Source organism: Panthera leo, chromosome A1 (genome assembly GCF_018350215.1).
Source record: "Panthera leo isolate Ple1 chromosome A1, P.leo_Ple1_pat1.1, whole genome shotgun sequence".
NCBI lineage: Eukaryota > Metazoa > Chordata > Mammalia > Carnivora > Felidae > Panthera > Panthera leo.
In genome coordinates this window covers 178170196-178190889 of record NC_056679.1, presented here as the reverse complement: position 1 = coordinate 178190889, position 20694 = coordinate 178170196, and the positions used below count along the sequence as shown (strand labels likewise).

Here is a 20694-nt window from a genome sequence, read left to right as displayed (position 1 = left end):
GAGATGTTGGAAGCTGAAGCACATTCAAAAAATTCTTTCTTTCTTGAAAACCACCTGAAATCAAACAATCTGGTAGAACAGTTCTGTGTGCACATAGGAACTCTCCCAGGCTCGGCCCCTGATATGTGCTTCTCTAGAGCTCCCAACTCAGCCTGCCAGTCTATAACAAATTGAGCAAAGCCCCTGTTCACCATCAGATCCCAAAAACGTGTTTCATCCCTGTTCCAAGCTTCAAAGCAGACACCCACTGAGATTACAAATTAACATAAGAGAAATTTCCAGAGAAATTTCCTTCTAAGGCTAAAGGTGCCGTGGAAAATAGTGCCTTGCTCTTCCTTTCCATATCCGGACATAACCATCTCCCTTCCCCTGCTTTAGCTTCTCAGTATTACAGCTTTTGGTTTTATTACCACGGAATATATCAATTACTCATCTAATGTTACAGTAATGAGGGGATTAGGGTGAAATGTAGAAAGCATATGTTTAAGACTGCCTCCAGGAACCTTAGGTGAAGGAAGAAATTAACATTTATTCAGCACCTGCAGTGTCCTGGGTATAGTGCCAGGTGCTTCTATGTACATGAGCTAATGTAATCCTCAAAATAACACTCTAAGGAAAAAAAACTAAATAACACTGGAAAGTAGATATCATTGTGCCTTTTATATAAGGAAAAAGAATACAGGTTTAGAGAAATTAGATAAAATTTCCAAAAATACAGCAATAATAAGGTGGAGATGTTTGTCTCTAAAATTTTGCCCTCCATCCTGTATTCCAAGTGGCTCAACAAGTAAGATGGCGTCTGTGGTCTGTCATTAAGTCTACACCACACAGCCTGTTATACTAGAGCCTTCCCCATATGGTCCAAAATGCCATTTTTATTGTGCATGTGACATGGGAAATTCTGCTCACGCATTCGAGTACCAAGAGGAGAATGCCACCTCCTGTTGAGTACACCAGGACCAATGGGATGAAGCCATTCTAAAGAGAGCAGGGGAATAATTCTGAAGAACCTGTCGGTAGTCTTTCCTAGGGCCTCATCTTATTCTCATTTTATTTTCCACTAGTGATTTTAGAAGAGTATAGATACTGGGCCTAGAGTCAAAAGAGGTGTGTTCCAATCCTGGATGTGCCGTTTATCAGCAGTGTGACCGTGGGCAAGGCCCTTTTCTTCCCCAGCTTTCACTTTCCTCACTTGTAAAAAGGGAGACATGAGGATGATGGTTGTATTAATTCTCTAGGGCTAGTGTAACAAATTATACAAAGCAAGTGGCTCAAAACAACAGAAACGTATTCTTTCACAGTCCTGAAGGCCAGAAATCCAGAAGCAAGGAGTTGGCAGGGCTATGTTCCCTCTAAGCCTCTAGAGGAGAATTCCCCTGGCTTCTTCCAGATTCTGGTAACCCCAGGTGTTTCCGAGCTTATGACACTGTCACTGCAATCTGTCTCCATCTGCACACAGCCATCTTCTCCCTGTGTGTCTCTTCTTCACTCAGTACTTCCCTCTTCCTCCAAGACAGCAGCCGTATTGCATTAGGGCCACCTTGATGACCTCACCTTAACTACAAAGATCCTATTTCCAACAAGGTCACATTCACAGGTACTAGGGTTCATGACTTCAACATCTCTTTTTGGGTGACACAACTCAATTCATAACAGTAGTAGTAAATGCTGCAGATTGTTGTTGTAAGGATTGAATGAAGTGGCACATGGGAAAGTAGCAAGCTTATTATCTGCCTCATAGCAGGTACTTCCTAAAAGCTCAATTATTTTTCAGCCTTAGATCATGCCAATCAAATGAATACCCTGCTCATAAGAGAAAAAAAAGACAAAACCCAAGTCCATCAGGCCTATTGGGCAGTACAGTCCTTCCCTTGGGATTTGGAAGTTGCCAGTGAGACTTCCAGAGTAGAAACCAGACTGGGGTGACTTTCCCCTTGTATGCAGTGTCACCGTGCACACCCAGCCCTCACTGCCATGGCCTGCAGATCAATCCGACTCCTCACCCATTCCGCCAAAGTGAGGGCAGCAGGGACTGCAAAGAGGAGATCAGGCAGGGGTGCGGGGTGACAGACAAGTAATGCCCACCCCCCCCCCCCCCCCGCCGAAAGTTCAGAGACCATTACCAGTTAATTCTCTGTCTCTGTCTCACCTGCTGCTCACTGGGCCAGCCTGAGGCAACTTCACCCTGCCAGATGGGAGTCCCCTTTCCCCAAAGCATCATGTCTCCTGGCACTGCTACAGCAACTGCGGAAGCGACCTACTGTTACAGGTCCAGGCATAACTGTAACAGTGAGGCATACATCGGTGTTTCTCAAAGTGGGTTCTCTTGCTGCCATATCTTACACCTATCTAAACGTAAGGTAATTTCACTATGTCTCTAACCATAGCTTGTTTATAGAATCAGGAATGTCAGAGGCTTTGAAAACCACCCCCAAAAATAGCAGTAATAGTAATAACTTCACAAACTCAGGGAAACCATGAGAATCCAAGTGTGTCTATTGGAGTCTTTAGAAACAGTTGTCTTTCTATGCACTCTAAATTGTATGAAACATGAATTATTACTCCAGAGGTTGGCTGGGTCTACTTGATGGCAAAAGATTTGAAATGTGGTTCATGTGAAGTCAGCTACGCACATATAGCCAGCTTTAGTGATTTCTTATGGACTTAGTGCCTGTGTAGTACTTTATAGCATAGGCACCCATCGTCCATCAAGTGTTTAACTTGGACAGCAGAGAAATCTTGTGAGATATGAAGATCCTATAGTGCTATTGAACTAATTTCATAGTTTTTAAAAAACTGAAGTTCTGAGGCTTTGACTTCGAGGCCACACGGTTATAAAGTAACAATTTCAGGACTCAAGTCAAGTCTTCTGGTCCCACTACAAGCACTTTCTGTTGTCCAAATGTAGGAAAATTTGTAATTAAACCATGCCTGGGGCATTGATAATATCACTATTTCTACCCATTGAATATTTGTAACCCTCCTCTTGGCAAAGTATTCATAACCTAACGCAGTTAGATTGTAGTGAGCTGAATCGTGGCCGCCCAAAGACATCCTGCCCTAATCCTAGAACGTATGAATGTCACCTTATAAGGAAAAATGTTCTTTGCAGATGTGATTAAGTTAAGGATCTTGAGATGAGGAAAGTATCCTGAATTACCCGGGTGGGTTGCATATGTCATCATAAGTCTTATATGTTGTCATAAAAGAGGGGCAGGCAGGGACCGGACATAGACAGAAGGGAAGGTGGTGATGTGAAGCTAGAAGCAGGGGTTGGAGTGATGGACAAGGCAAGGAACACTGCCAGCCATGAGAAGCTGGGAGAGGTCAGGAGTGGATTCTCCCCCAGAGACTTTAAAAGGAGCATGGCAGGGGCGCCTGGGTGGCTCAGTAGGGTAAGCATCCAACTTCAGCTCAGGTCGTGATCTCGTCGACTGTGAGTTCGAGCCCCGCGTCAGGCTCTGTGCTGATAGCTCAGAGCCTGGAGCCTGCTTCAGATTCTGTGTTTCCCTCTCTCTCTCTCTCTCTCTCTCTCTGCCCCTCCCATGCTTACATTCTGTCTCTCTCTCTCTCTCAAAAATAAATAAACATTAAAAAAATTTTAAAGGAACATGGCCTTGCTGACACCTATAGATATATACCCAGGGTTCATATGCCCTCCCACCACTGAGTAAACAAAAGAACCCAAGTAGATTACTCCTCTACAGACGTAGCCTCAAACCTCTCTTCTCTTTTTCCTCTTTCTACCTCCAGGTCTCATTATTTTTAATGCTTCTGTCGATATTGTTATACTTTCAATGGTGTCCTTAATTCTTGACTCCTTCAATATTGGCTTTGAACAGTATCTACTGCCCACCTTCTCTTTAATATCAGGAGACGAGGACACTTTTACTTCCTCTATTCTTCCTGTGTCCCTCTACCTACCAAATCTGTTAATTATATTATCATTTTTACATTGCCGAGGCTTATGATGTCCCAAAAACATCTTTCAAGGTAACTAGGAGGGTCTTCCTCAGGCCTCTCATCTCCCACGAGGACAATCCTGTCTCCTGCTCTGAATGGGCTCCCAGTTCTGTGTCTAGAACTTTCTACTTATACGACCATCAAGAGGACAGAAATGCATTCTGCATCAGGAGGATGCATTCTGTGCTCAGAAACCATTCCAGGGAGGCCTGGGTGGCTCAGTCGGTTAAGCGTCTGACTTCAGCTCAGGTCATGATCTCACGGTTCATGAGTTCGAACCCCGAGGTGGGCTCCACCCTGACAGTGCAACGCCTGCTTGGGATTCTCTCTCTCTGACCCTCCCCGCTTATGGGCACGCGGGAGGTGTATGTATGCTCATGCTCGCTCTCTCTCAAAATAAATAAATAAACTTTAAAAAAAAGAAACAATCCCCTACCATACAAACAAAGTGATAGTTGGCCTACCATCCCAGTCCCACATTGTCCCCAGGGCCAAGTACTGCTGTGACACCAGTGCTCAGATTCCTGCTATGGACATAGAAGGATCACCACCTGATTTTATGTTAAGAAAAGTGAATATAGCATGTGCTTAAGGAATAAACTGAACCTGCTGAGAAAGTCTATCATATTTTCAACTACAGAAGAACCTGGAGAGAAAGGAGAATGGGAGAGACAAGATAGGAAGGTGAGGGGCAGAAGGAAAGAGGGAGGAAGAGAGAAATGGTCAGAACTGGGGAGAGGGTGAAGAGGCAGGAGTGAGAAAGGGCGGGAGGCAGCCACAGGAAGTGGATTCAGTGCATTCTCAGCTCTCTGGATCCTCCAGCCTTCACCTGGGGGTCCAGTGAGTTCCAGCCTACAATCATCAGCTTTTAGGAGTCCGCTTAGCTTATTAACGCTTACCAACTGCTCTTTGTACTCCAGTCTCTAGAGACCGTATGCTGCAAAAGAAAGTTCTAGGAGCCGACTTCACACCTGAGCTGTAGCCAGAACTCCACCACCCTCCACCCCCCTGCCTTCCCCAGCCAAACCAGCCCCAGGGAGGAACCCTGCCTTTGTCTCCGATGCCACACACCTGGCTGGAAAGGGCAGTCTGTCTCATTACTTCCTCCTCAGGCATCTCTCCAACTGGGCATCTGAGGCTTTCTGAAGTCAGAGTTCAATGGCACACACATAGTCACTTGTGTAGTCTATTCAGCAAGGCACGCCACTGATCCCATGCCCTTGAAATAAGTGAGCACTGCAGTATTGTTCCTTTATTTCCCTCCAGGCAATATTCAAAGGTGAAAAAGTCAAAGCTCTTCATAGGTTCCTCCTCTCTGCCTTCACCCTCCCTCTCCGTGCTTACCCCTCTACCCCACCACCCCATCTTCTGTCTCTCTAGCCCCAGGCTCTCAACCTCTCTCAAGTGACTCAGGCCCTTCCACTGGGACGCCCACTTGGGCTGGTCTTTCTGTGCATCCTCTCCTGACTTCCTGGCTTTTAATCCACCTCCATCAAAGCATACCCTTCTGCACACTGACTGAGCTCCAACTACCCCTGAAACACAGATCCCCACTTAGGCAATCATCCTGTCCGTGAATCTGTGTGTGAAGAGCCTGAGTAAAAAAAAAAAAAAAAAATGTTTTTAAATTATGGTACTAACATAGTATACTGGCTTTAGGCTATTACCTGCTTTCACATTTGCTTATTTTAAAAACTAGAGAGAACATGGTTGGGGTGACCTTTCCCCCTCACGAGACACTCTAAGCTGCACCCCCCGAGGGAATCAGCTTTGAGAGAAGAGTTACTTCTGGCACCAAGAACAAACATTTGTTGAATGAATGAACAAATGCCTTTATTCTGACGACAAAGAGGAGACTTGAGGAGGGGCTGTCTGTGAAGAGAGTACGTCTGCCCTGTTCAACACACACTCCTTCTGCCCAGCATGGTGCCCAACACGTTCTAGATGCTCAAGAAGTGTTGAATGAATGAACGAATAACGAGGTTTACCTGCAAAGCTTCCTCACATCTTGGGATACATTTGGGGGACTAAGACCAAGCCTTCCAGCAAAGACTCCACATCCCACACCATACACAGAGTTATTTTTCACTCCCCTCCACTGGGCCTTCGTTTTCCTCCACAGCTTGGCTCCTTCTCCAGACCTCTACATTCCCTTTTTAATACACATCCTAATTATTGACAAGCTTTCTTTTCCCCACTCTGGGCTGCCCTGGGAGTAATCCCTTGATATTTCAGAGAACATTCCAAGAATAGAGCAAGCTCTCCTACTTGACAACTAGATACTCAGTGAAAGCTGATGAATGAATGGATTAATGCACAAATTAATGGCCATCCCTGCTCATGCTTGGGAATGCTTTCAAGCCCAACCCTGGACACCTCATTGGTACTTCTTTGTTTTTGAAAGAGCCCAGGCAGCATGTCCATAGCCCTCAACTCCAGCCTCAGCCTTGTCCCTCAGCAATATCCACATTCCTCTCTGGGTTTACCTTAGCCAACCATAAAATGAGCAGGTTGAATTAGATCGGTGGTTTCCAAATGCTGATCTATAAAATTTCCAGAAGGAGGACCACACGGGATTTGGGGAAGGAAAAAACAAAAAACAAAACAAAACATTCTCCTGCTCTCCCTCTTTAACCCCAGCATCTAATTGCTTTCATCTATTTTACTTAGCCTCCATGCAAAATTGCTTTTCATTAAAGAATTCCTTGCCTTAATAGGAGTTTGAAAACCATTGATAACATCCAAGATCCATCCAAACTTGAATCATGATCTCATGATTTCACAGGAAGACACGTGATATACTAGCTTTCGAGGTAGACAGAAGGGATATGACCCAGCCAGGGCCACATTTCTCTATACCACCATCACCGTGACAACCAACCCTCAGTTAGGATGTCAAATGGGTACACTGGTCTGAGCCATACACCCTAGAACACTGAAGCCAGCAGCAGCCATAAAACATAGAACTAATGAGAAATATATCTGTCCCCATGGCTGCCAGAAACTAAATAAGTTGAGGGAGGGTTGCAAAAGTCAAGATGAGATCACCAAACTTCTGCTACCAAAAAGGTATATTTCATAGAATGTTTAGCTGGACAAGACCCTAAAAGTCATGGAAATGATCTGGAGTCTTGGAAGTAACCCTGGAATTGGAGTCAGAAGCCAGAATTCAAACCCCACTTCTGCCATTTGCTGACTAATGACTTTGCACAAGGTTCTTAACTCCCATGAGACTTACTCTCCTAATCTGTAAAATGGGGTACTATAACCCACCTTGTAGGATGTTGGGAGAATTAATTGACATGAGTTGTATGAGAGCATTTGGCTTAGTGCTAACACTTTATAAATAACTCTACAAGGGCCCAGAGGGAGGAAGTGACTTGCCCAAGGTCACACAACAATGGCTTTATGATCATGTTGCCTACAGCTCAGCATTGCCATGGTTTGAGAGGATTCTGGGGCCCAGGGAGGCAAAGGGGTCCACTAAGCCTTCTACTTAAGTTCCCTGGAGGGGGCGCTGAGACACCACCCAAGAGTCTCACTCTCAGGAATTCAATATAGAAAACACATTAAGACCTGTTTACATGGAAGTGCTGTTTATAATTATTGTTCCCTACGGGATATTCCCCTACTGCTTCCTCCAATCCTGTTTTAAACTGCTCTGCTAATAGAGCTTTCCTGGCTTCCCCCGGGGAGACATTCACAGATGCTAATAGAGACATAATTCAAAAATTGCTTGATATACATGCCCTCAATTTTCCCCAAGAACCACCTAAGATACCCAAACATGCAACGCACTCATCGGCCAGATGCAATTAAACATGCATGGTGTTAAATGTGCAGGCTGCTATTCGGCCGGGTCTGAATTAAGTTGAGGCAATCACAGCACTTTATCCTAAGATCCCTCCTCTGTCAAGTGCAACAGGAAAGAAGCAAGCTGCTGGATGGGAGCCCTGGAGGCCCCTTCCTATCGAGTCTGCACTTTAGACGAGATAGGGAGGCTTTTAAAAAATCTTCCAGGTCTGAAGATGCGAAGAATCGGTCCTGAGGAACTCTGGGGAATAATAACTTGCATCTCTCCGATGTATAAAGAAGAGAAGGAAAGCGGAAAGAAGCCAGGCACAACACTACAGCATTACAACGTTCATTACAAAAAGATCTGGCTCCAGATCCCGGAACAAGCGCTTGCTCCCTGTGGGACCCTGGGAGAGTCACACAAGCTTTCTGAGTCTTAGCTTGTCCAATGGCAAACTGAGGATCCCTACATCACCTCCCCAGATTTCTGGAAAGATAAAAGGAGATTTCACAAATAGTGAAAGCACTCGGCATATCTTCACATAGTAGGAATTCATTAAACTTCTTTTCTACACATCTTTTTCTAAAATCTGAATACAGAGAGCATGGACATATTTACGTGCTTGTTAAACAAGTACAAGAATGTTGAGAAAATCTAAAATATAGTAAAATTAGAAGGTTAAAAGAAGTAAACTAGACTGATGAAAAGAACTCTGACTCACCCAAAAGTAATAAACTTAATAAAACTCAGTATCTTGAGAGAAAATTAATATAAACGGAAAATAGCATAGGTTCAAGGTGACTTTGGAGATGTTTCTGAAGACTAGATCCATAACTGATTAGTAAACTAAAAATACAGAGTACTGGTAAGGCTACAAAGTAGAAAGGCAGGGTCCCTGTCCACCCCACCCCTTTTACTACAGAAGGAACTGAAGCCCAGAGAATGGAAATGTCCAGCTCAGCAAAGAACACTGAACCAGGGGGTTGAGGGATGTTGTTCAGTGTGCTTTGCCCTATGCTGGTCTTTCTGGGAAGGGACCAGACCTCCTACACATTGTCCCATAAAAGTGGTGCCAGACTGACACCCAGCAGAGTGACCCAGTCCACACACAGAAACGGACAGGAGGGGAAAAGGCAGGAACCACACCTGTTGCACACCGACTAAATGCACACTTCTGGGTATCCACCTAATCCTTGGGAAGACCCTAAGTAGTGAGTGTCCTTCACATATGAAGAAATGCCATTGGGCAGGCAATGAAATTGTGGAAGCCACACAACGAGTGTGTGACAGGCATGGGATTCAAGCCACACTCCTTCTGCACAGCATCCAACCCTTTCCACGTCTCCAGTTGACAGATTCAAATATCTGACAGCAGAAGGCTTGCCATCAACGTGACCTGATTGGAAGTGATGTGACTGAGCTTCAATCAAACTATAAATGTGGGGGCGCCTAGGTGGCTCAGTCAGCTGAGCGCCCGGCTTCGGCTCAGGTCATGATCTCACAGTTCGTAAGTTCAAGCCCCACATTGGGCTCTGTGCTGACAGCTCAGAGCCTGGAGCCTGCTTCAGATTCTGTGTCTCCCTCTCTCTGCCCCTTACCCCCCCCCCCAAAAAGTAAATAAACATTAAAAAAGTTTTTTAACCTATAAATGCAGAGATGTTTCAATTACATAAGGGTTTGAAAGAGCCCACACACTCTCCTGTCATATAATGTGAGCTGCAGCGACTGCAGCAGGCACTTGGGGTTTTGCCTGGAGAGGGACGAGCAGGCAGGCAGTGTAGGGGCCTGAGGAAGGGCAAGCAGCTGAAAGGAGGGAAAGCAACAGAACTGGAGGCGGCTCAACCCATGGCCTTCACCTTCACCTGTGCAGCCCTTTCCAGAAAGCACCATTGGAAGCACCCCCATTCACTCCTGAGGAGAACCTCAAACTCTTGGGGCCGATCTAGCACAAACGGACAGCCTGGCCTGGCCCCTCTGGGGGTGACAGATGTGATTGCTCCCAGACGGGGAAAGGGTGACGTCTCTCAGCCCAAGCCCTCCATTTATCTTCAGGACAATTTTAATTGGAAACCTCGCCTCGCTGCTGCCCACTTTTTCAGAAGTAATTAGAATGCTAATCTATAAGAAAGATGTCTATTAAAAATAAATTAATAATAGATAATACATTTTGGCTTACAATTTTGAATAATATGGCCATCCCATCTTAAAATAAAAATTCATATATTTTTAATAAGCCTGAGACATGTTTCCCAATGAACCACAGATGGTTCATTTTTATTATCCTATAAAGAGACATTATGGGTAAATGTTTTTTAAAAATGGCAAAACACAATCTCAGAGCTGCCCTCTTTTGGAGATCTCCAAGCACTTCCTAAGCGTTGGTGTTCCCTGCTGACATCATGGAGATTGAGACGTGAGGGTGGCCTCCCTTACCCTGTGAGACACCATTGATCCCCTGACCTTCATCTTTGATCAGACAGAATCAGCATGGCAAAATAAAAAACAGACATAGTTCAAATTCCAGCTTTGTTACTTGATGACTAATAACCAAGCCGTAATGATGGGTATTTATCAAGTAATCCTGGTGAGGTTATTTAAGGGGTATATAATGCAGGGTATGAAATCCACTGGACACAGCAACTTGCACTGAGAGGCTCTCTTTAAATGTCCCTTCCTCTCCTCCTAACATCTAGAATCAGGAGAAACATCTGAAGCTATTACCCCCATGTGCCCAAGTACCTGGCATAGTACCTACAAAGAGAACAAATACGTTCTGTCCCTTTGACAAGCATCCAGGAACCCTGCCACAAAAAGCTGTTGAGTTTGGAGAATAAGTCTGAACTATTCTAAGAAGGTGAGATGTGTAGAAAGCAAGGGTGGTAACCAGCTCTTTTTCCAGCACTGATCATCAGGTTATTGACTTACAATTTAGCCAAAGGTACATCAGCACTAACCAAACCCATCCCTGGAACAGCCCATTGCTCCCACCAGGAGACAGAGGGAGGTGTGACAAGCCCCCTTCCAACCCTCCCCACTGCACACCCCAGTTCCAACACACCCACCCAATTGCTCAAGCCTAGAAGAGCTTCCTCATCACCTCTTGATCCCTTTCGCTCACGCTCCCCTCCCCTACATCAGCAGGTCTGGTGGACTCTATCTGCTGGAGAGACTGGAAATCTGCCCCTCATTGGTCTCCTTCAAAGTTAACGTTTTTCAGCCAGTTGCAACTGTCTCCTAGCAGGTCTTTCTGCATCTACTAAAAACAAACACAACAAAACAAACAGCAACAAAAACCTCTCATTGAACCATAATATGCACCAGAACCCGTGTAACAAATACCCAGATTAAAAAAAAAAAAAAAAAAAAAAAGAAGAGGAGGACCATTACAGCATCCAGAAGTCCCTATTCACTCCAACCCAGTCACCTGTCCCCCAAGATAACGGCTCTCCTGACTTGTAACAGCGCAGATGCATTTTGCAGTCTATGTTCATCCATATTGTTGGACGCTGGGGTAGTTAACTCGTTGGAATTGCTATGCAACATTTCATTGTGTCAACATGCTAACAATTTGTTGTTTATTTTAATGTTAATTACACTTGGGTGAGTTTCTGGCTTGGGGGAATTATAAACTTGGTAACTCTCCTTCCCTTTGCTTTAAAGATAAAAATCCTGGGATGCCTGGGTGGCTCAATATTTATCTGACTCTTGATTTCAGCTCAGGTCATGATCCCATGGTCATGGGATTGAGCCCCGTGTTGGGCTCCATGCTGAGAGTGGAGCTTGCTTGAGATTCTCTTCCTCAAAAATAAACAAATAAGCATAAAAAAAAAAAAAATAAAGAGAAAACTCCTAAGTTGACTGGTCTGACCAATTACCATCTTACCTGACATGTTGGTCATTCTGCTCCACCACGTGGCCTCTACTTGGTTCCTCAAAAGACCAAATTCGTTCTCCTCTCCTGGCCCTTGCACATGCTGTCCCTGCTCTCTGAGACCCTTCCTACCACATTTTCTCATCTTTACACTTCTGCTCCCATGTCTGCAGACTCTCCCTCCCTCTAACTCACACCAGGTTCCTTCTGGTTTTTCTTCCTCACCCTGCCCCCACTCTTTTCATCTGAGTACTCAAGACAATGCATAATTGCATATCCGTGCGTGTGATTATTGAGTTAATGTGTCAGTCACGCTGAACAGAGGACTTGCCTGACTTCTTTGTGACCGTGTTGCTGGCACCTGGAACAGTACCTGGCACAGAATAGAAGCTCAATATACCTTTGTTAAGTGAGTGAAGGAACTCACCATCCCCTCAAGGAGCCCATGGTCAAGAGAGACAGAAAGGTCTCTGTAGCTATCGTGCAATGTAGTGGGTGCTGCAGGAGAGAGATCTTGCCGTAAAGATGCTGTCTGGGAAAGAAAGAAAAACTTCCATTTTAGAGGAAGTAGCCCGTGAGGTGACATTTTGTAGAGGACCCATACAACTCCAGTAGGAGTCATTCACACTATAGTCTAAATAGTGTCCCCTGGAGGAGTACACTGTAATGGGACAGATTTGAAGGAAACCCAAGAAATAACCCAGCAAAGGGAAGGAAATCAGGTGCTAGATGGAGCAGGAGCATGTGCAAAGGTATGAAAGTGTCACCCAGGAAGTCGGGTTGGGGAAACAGCAAGTACTTCTAGAGAGTGAGAACGTGTGGTGCTGGGTAATGCGGAGGAGGGAAGCAACAGACAAACCCTGAAAGCTAAGCAAGGAGCAGATAATAAAAGACCTTCCAGGCCTTATTAAGGAGGCTGGCCTTCCTCCTGCAGGCAGTGGCGAGCCTTTGAAGGCTTTAAAGCAAGGGACATATTCAGATGCATTTCCTTTGAACATCTTGTTTTCTCCTTCCCCAGAGCCTCCACACAAGAGGTTCCTGAAAAGCTCCCTCTATCTTCCCTCTGCACTTAGAATGTCACACACACGTACACACACACGCACACACACACGCACACACACACACACTTTCCTTTATCTAGTAAGTTCCCGCTCCTTCAGATTTCAGGCCCACCTTCACTCCCTCAAGGAAGACTCCCCTAACTACCTCCCCTGCACCAGAGCCCCTGCCACTCCATCTGTAGTACCAAATACCTCCCCAATTGCAGTACATCTCACAGTCACAATATTATATGTGTGTCTGATTCTTAGGTGAAGTCCCTCATGCACCGAACTGTGACGTCACTGGGGACAAGAACCATACCTGTCTTTGCTCACCATTGTAGTCACACTGTCGAAGTGTCTGGCACATATTGGATAACCCACAGTTAAGTGCTCTATGAATGACTGCTTTACAAAGAGCCTTCTGCCTGTTCGTGCAAAGAACCCATTGGTAGAGTGAGGCCACAGGCTGGAGGCTGCAGTTTTCCAATAGTCTTGGGGAGAGATGCTCAGTGCATAGCACTGGGCCCAAGGGATGTTCATGCCCCATGCTCCAGCTAAGAAATCTCAAAGTAGGCATTTTGGTTTTTGGTTTGTTTTAATTTTTTTTAAGTTTATTTATTTTTAAGAGAGAGAGAGAGACAACACAAGTGGGGGAGGGGCAGAGCTCGAGACACAGAATCTGAAGCAGGCTCCAGGCTCTGAGCTGTCCGTGCAGAGCCCAAAGCAGAGCTCAAACCCACGAACTGCAAGATCAAGACCTGAGCCGAAGGCAGACACTTAACTGACTGAGCCACACAGTTGCCCCTCAAAGTAGGCGTTTGGAACTCACACCTAACTGCAAAACCAAACTCTACCGGCTGTATTTTTTTTATTTTCCGTTTTCTTGATACTCTGGCATCTGGGCTTTGATCTTGGAGAGACCTCTCTTCCCCAGGCTGGCTAATTCCTAGGGATAGCAATGACTCCCCTGCAAGTGGACCTTGGGTACACAAACCCAGCAATCCGGAGCCCATACCCAACCATCTCTCTTCTCTAGCTCTCACACACCTAGGCAGTATTCCCTCTGCTCTAAATCACCACAGGGCCAGGTACCAGACAGCTAGGGACACCCCTACCGCCTAGAGATGGCCAAGATCATTCCAACTTTCCAGTCCTAAACTTACTCAGCATACCCACCCTGCCTCACCCATTCTTTCCCACGAATACCCCAATCGAGGCTCTGGGCCATGTTGTCCCCTCATCCCTCTCTGCCTCCTGACTGCCCCTGGTGCTTCCCTGTGTAGCCTCACATGCCATGCCTCCTGTTTGTAGGGATCTGAGTATAAACTTCTTCCCTTGTGATGGTCCCTTTCTGCATGTCTTACTGTACCTGATTAAAACAAATCCCAAGTACACATTTTAACACAAAACCCTGTGATGCGTTCAGGTGTCCCAGGGTTGTAACTCTTCAAAGACAAAACTGTGTGATGAAGGTCTTTCTAATCCTCGTGGCCCCCCACATGGTACCTCAGAAGACACTCATGAATGTTGCAGATAATGAACAGGAAGCTCAGCGGCCCCCTCATCTCCCGAGAATCTGCCGTAGCCCCCGGAATCAGGCCCAGGCGAGGAGCTTCTCCAGTGGCCTTGGGACCAACCAGTTTTACAAATTATCAACATCTCCCCATTAGCTGTTGCAATATTAAATTGTGTGACTGGAAATGAATGAATAATCCCACGGGCAAGTGAGGGAGACCAAGCAGCGGGGATTTAATAACAAGTCCTGCCCTCTCTCCAAGCAGAAGGTCTTCCTAATTAAATATTAAAAATCTATCCACACAGCTACAGCAAAAAAAATTGCTTTTTCAGCAGCGTCGTTTTGAGACGCTTCCTCAAAAGACCCAAGTGCTGTGGGAATGTCCTCTTGGGGACCCAAAGGAGGGAACGAGGGGACCCCCAGTGACAAGGAGTGCTGGGCGCCAGGCACAGGTCTGACACATGTGTTTTTCACACTGGGTCCTCATGAGGACCAGGAGACATGGGTAGGATCACATCCGACTGGCAGAATTGGCATTTTAATCCAGTTCGCTGTGGTTATAAGCTGATATGATATAACACAGCAGCCAAGAACGTGGGTTTTACTACCAAGCAGACCTGGATTTGAGCCCCGTGTCTGCCATTTACTCACTTGTGGCCTTGGGCAGGACACGGCACATCTCTAAGTCTACCCAGCTTCTTCAAGGGGGAAGCAGGGTGGATGGAGCTCACAGGGTTTGGGGAGGTTCTGCGAGATAATGTACAAGACGCACTAGATGCGGGCCCAGTACCCAGGAAATGCTTCTAAAATGTCCGCTACCGTTCTGATCCGTGGAAGACTGGCCCCTCCCCCTCCCTGTCCCCCGCAACCCTACCCTTGCCCCCCAGTGTCTCAGAAATGCCTTTACCAGAATGGAGGGCATCCTGTCCAACCCCCTTAACACCGTAGACTCCCTGCCAGCTGCACTTCCACTCTCATTACCTCATTTGAGTCTCACAAGAGCCCTGCCAAGTAAGGATCGTTCCCACCATTTTCCAGTGTTGAAACTGGGTTGGTAAACTTGACCTGTTGCCAAGGCTACAAGCCGGAGGCACTCCACCGTCACCTGCCTGGCTGCCTGGGCTTCTCCTCAGGGAAAAGGCCCTGGGCTCTGGGCTCCACCCACCCCCAGTCCCAGGGCTTCTGAGGCACTCCCCATCTGCTCTTTAAGTCGATTTAAAAAATAACCTTTTGGATTTCTTCTTATTAGAGATCTGTACCTACTCGTTGCAGAAAGTTTAGAAAATACACATGAGCACAAAGAATATAACAGCCATCCATAGCCCCAACCCTCAGTGATAACCGCTAAAAGTTTTTATGTATGATAGCTTAGAGATAGATAGATAGATAGATGATAGATTGATAGATAATTTCCTGTTCTACAAAACCTGTTTTTTTCCACTTCTGGGAATATTTCTGAGAAATAATTTGAAATGCGTATGGAATTACCTATATCCTTAATCCTGGCCCCTATTGTTTCCTATCTCCCTCGTCTTTTTCTTTAATTATTATTATACCTTTTTTGCATATTTTTAAATATTGTTTTAAGTTTATTTATTTAGTTTGAGAGAGAGAGCTAGCAGGGGAGGGCCAGAGAGAACCCCAAGCAGGCTTCGCACCGTCAGTGGCGAGCCCAACACAGGGCTCAAACCCATGAGCCATGAGATCATGACCTGAGCCATAACCAAGAGTCGGAGACTCAAGTGACTGAGCCACCCAAGCTGCCCCCTTTTTTGCATATTTAATCTCTCCCTTTCAATGACAACTGAACCTGTCCTCCCCAACCTCCCCCCGCCCCCCCCCCCCCCCCCGCCCCCGACAAGGTATGGGCTAACTGAAGTAAGAATAAAGGAGTAAGTTGCAGATTAGCTAGAAGTTTTAGTCCTGGGAGATTTTCTCCAGCTTTATAATATTCCTGATGCCCTGGAGTCAGGTCTCCAGCCAAGCCTGACTCACCTTTGGCGTTCTAAACAGCAATTACCAGGTTGCTTGGCATTCCAACAGAAACTTCAAATATCTCACATTGTGGATTTTATTAACCCATAGGGAGAAACAGGCTTTCTTCTCTGTCACTCATTTGCAGAAAGCTGGGACCGAGCCTAAGGTCTTGGGCCTATTTGATTAATGGAGGCTCTCCATTGCAATGAGCCAGCAAGGAGAGGAAGGACACAAAGCCAACAGGCAGAGAACTGACCCTGCAAAGCCATTCTCCGTGAAGTCCCCACAAGTCGGGAGGGGCCAAAGACATCTCTATTCTCTTATGATTAATATCAGCTCTCATTGGGTGATTAATGCTATAACTCATAACTCTCCACTGGCTTCTCAAAAAGGAAAGCCTTCTGTACTCTACTTGCTTTGCTGTTTGACGCCACTAAAACTGTTAACATGACCCCAGGACCCAGCACCATACGGTCCATGTCCGCCTCTCATTCCCCTGTCCCTTGCTCATGGAGTCCTTGCCTCCAGACACAACCTCACCCTCTCTCTTGCCCTGGAGCAGGCTCACTCCTTCCCATCCTGGAGTCCTTGGAGAGACTGCTCCCTCCCTCACTGCACCTGGCCATCCCCTTCTTGTTCTTGGCTCAGCATCTGGACTGCCACAGAGGACCCCCGTGGTTACCTGTTTAAGTCCACAAGGCATCCCTCCGTAGCACTTCCCTCAACTGTAATTCAGAAAGTACTTATTTGATATCTGCCCACAGGCAAGGACACAAGCAGCACTCCTGTTCTCATCTGATTGGCCAGCACTAGCCACATGATCATGCCTAACTTCAAAGGGGCTGGAAATGCATCCCAGCATGTGCCTGTAAGGAAGAGAACCAGAAATAGTTGGTGACAGCACTAGTCATCACCAAATGATTATGTTTTGTTTGAAAAAAAGGTGTTATTCCACAAAAATCACAACACACACAACTGAACACCAAATGCACTAGACCAGACTTGCTAGGACCATCTTCACAATGAAACAAATAGCATCTACTTACATTATCCCACCTGAAATATCATGATTTTAATTGTAACATTAAAATTATCAAAACAATCCGCACACATAGCTTTAAAAATATTTCAAACAGTAATGAGCGATAAGGTGAAAAGGAAAGTATGCCTCCTTGCCCAGTTCCCTCATCCCATAATCCTACAGAAGTGATCATTATAGACAAGGTGTTTCAGGATTTGAGATGCAGGTAGGGAGGTCGGGGAAGGCTTCACAGAGAGGCATGACTGGAAGCTGTTTGGGTTTCTCAAATGTGAGATTTAATTTTCAAAGATTCCTATGATCCAACTGAAGCTTTCTGGTAAGGCACTTTGGGATTCATGTGAGGAGAAATACTGCTGTCTCTCGGCAAAGTAGTTAGAAGAGCTAGGAATTCCAAGCCAGAGCTCCAATCCGGAAAATTCCAGCAAAGCATCACTCTAGGCTTAGTGGTTGCCACCCACCACCCCTCAGATTAAAAAGCTTCAGAGCCCTGTGACCCACTAACATATTCATAAACTAACTCAGATAATTAATCCTGGATCATTTATCCTCTTAAAACTATACAAGTTTTCCAGCCGGCCACCCTGACTACTAAGAGTTATTCTGTGGGCTCTCCATAGGTTGCAAGCTGCTCAGCCGAACAGAGACACCCATTAGGAAACTGAGCCCCAGCTCTCCCCAACGAGTGAGGAGGGGACTTTATTGAATGCCTTCAATATGACAGGCATCCACTCTGAAGTGGTTCCTTGATCCTAACAGGTGGGGAGGTGGGTGCTGCTGAGCCCATTGTACCACTGAGAGCACTGAGTCCTGTAGGCTGGAAATGACTTGGTCACACTCACCAGCTGCTGAGCTGCAGAGCTGGGATTCAAGTCTGACTGTTCTGACTGCAAAGCTCACCATCATCATTCCCCTCTCGCTGATGCTGAATTTGGCTGCCACCTTCCCCAACCATTGTGTATAAAATGATGACCCCCGTGACCCATTTCTCTCTAGTCCTGGAACCCTGCTTTGTTTTCATTGACAGGAGACACATCACCACCTCTGTTCACTGCTCTATGCACCGACCCCCAGTGCCTACAAGAGTGGCTCGCCCTCAGTAGGTGCTCTGTGATTATTTGTTGAATGAGTGAATGGTGCTATGAAAAGAAGACCAACCTGAGTTTAATCCTGCTCTGTCAGGAATCCAGTGTGTGACCTTGGATAAGTCCACTTTGCTCTCTGGGCCCCAGCAGCCATATCTGTGAAGTCAGAGGGCAGGATAAGAGCATCTCTTTGTAACTTATATGCCCTGTGACTTACACAGCCTGTCACCCAGAGCAAAGGTTGCTTTCGTTCTCAGAAAGGGGAAACAAGATTGGAAATGCTAAAAGGATGGCAAAGAGCTCGAGGCAAGGGAGGAGCTGGGGGAGGGACCCTTGAAACCATTTGGTGTCTGCCCTCCTGCCCACTGGGACCGCAAATTCTCAAGCGCACAAGTGTGAGAAGCTTGGGCAGAGGAATTTGGTCCCTGTCTTGCTGAGACAGAGCAACAACCACAAAGAAACAGGAGTGAGGCCAGGGGAGACCCATGGGATGGTCCCTTAGGCCAGAAAGCATCTGAGTGTTAATCAGATGATGAGATCAGTGTTTGCTCTTCTGCCCACCATCTTTGTGATTTCAGGGAGGTCTCATAAGAACTCTTGATTCCATTTCTTCAAATGGGAAAATTAATATGTTCTCTTTCCTCTCTGCACCTCAGTTTTCTCCTCTGTAAAATGGGAACAATATAACACTTATTTCATAGGAGCTGTGTGATGTGAAAAGTGGCTTATTAGAATCGAAGGCTGAAATGCACTGAGCCAGAAGTTCACACAGCCTGAATCTGTACAGAGGTCCTCTCTAATCTCAGGGCATCCCTTTTTGCTCCATGCTGCTTGGGACCCAAAAAATGAAATTGTCATGTTTCTAGATTATCACAAAATACACAACAGTCACTTGGAAAAATATGATATGGGGTAGGGAAAGGGGTGGTTAAACTGGGCTCATAGAGGCAGGTAATGTGAATGAGTGATATTGGAGGACTGCCCCTCGGTCTTAGTTCTGGGGGTGTAATAGGGACTAGTGGGGACTGTGGTTTACTAGCGAGTGTGTGCCGTGTCTGAAGCGAGCAGCCGCTCCTCAGCTCCAGCCAATTGTTGCCATGTGATAATGTGGTAATGCAGGCCCACACAGACATAAATTCCAATTTCTAAAGAGAAGCCAAAACCCCATATTTTATGTGCAATAAATGTTGTCAAAACTCACATTTAAAAGAAGTGAAACAACAACTGTACCCCGTGGGCTGCCAGATTGGGATTTCTAAACTAAACTGTCAGACGACAGAATTAGCCACTAAATTAGCCAAATACTTTCTAGATACTCTCTTGGCAGCTTTCTCAGGATTCAACATTATATCCTATTTAGTTTCTCGTAATTCTACACACTTAGAGCAAATAATGAGCGCTTAGCGCCTACTGTGTGCAGAGTGGCTCTAGACATCATAAAAGTGAGGTACCAAAAATAAAACCAGAACAAAAACAGGCACAAGACACAGTCTCTCCACCCCTACCCTATCCTACCCCACCTCACTCCCGTAACTGACCTCTGCGACACCCAAAGGTAGATTCTGATACCTGCTGGGGGACGGTTAGAGACAGTAGGCGCTTCAGGAGTTTGGACAGAGAGAGCTTTCCCTGCGGTGGTCTGCGAGAGCTGCCCAGAGGACATGGCTCTCGAGGCAGGTTTAAAGGGTGGCTGAGATCGAGATCAGCTGATGACACACTCTGGCAGAGACAGGGGACTGCGCCTGTTGCAGAAGACCCATGCAGGGTGGTTGTGCAGAATTGTGCTGGGGAATCTAGACTTTACCCTGAAGATCCCTCAGGAGGAAGCTGGTAGGTTGTAATGGGGCAAAGCTGATGGAAAGGGACCCCCTTATCCTCCTGCATCCTCCAGGATGAAGAGCCTGGGCACTGGGTCCAGAGGCCCCTCTAGGTCTGACTCTTTGCCTCTTGTTTTCTTATTTGACACAACGCAGAACAGACAAACAGGCCAGAGCTTCCCCTGACAGCTTCGTGTAGGCTGTTTCCTCAGGGGTGGGGGAGATGCCTTCATGGTAATGATCTGGATCCTGAAACAATTCAGAGAGGCAGCAGGGCTTTGAAACAGGCCGTATTTCCTTTTTTTTTTTTTATGATGGTTTCATTTTACATTTTTATTGGCTCTCCACTGATTGCTCTCGGGCTCTCTGACGGGATGTGAGATGCGCTGACATTTATAGAAATCAATACATTAATAAATCACGAAGTTCATAATGTCTGATTTGCTTCTAAATGAGACAGAACTATTATCACCATAAAGTCGCACATAAAATATGCCCAATTGTGATGTATTGTATAGTCTAATCAAAGGCATTTGAGTGAATAACCTTTCCCCAAAAGAAGGAAACAATCAAAGCTGAATAACGCC

The 20694-nt window shown here is 46.0% G+C and overlaps 1 protein-coding gene across 5 annotated transcripts in view; it reads left to right on the top strand.

Moving 5' to 3' along the window:
* KCNIP1 (potassium voltage-gated channel interacting protein 1) overlaps positions 1-20694 on the top strand; it is a 343481-nt gene that overhangs the window by 295306 nt on the left and 27481 nt on the right. The window lies entirely within an intron of this gene.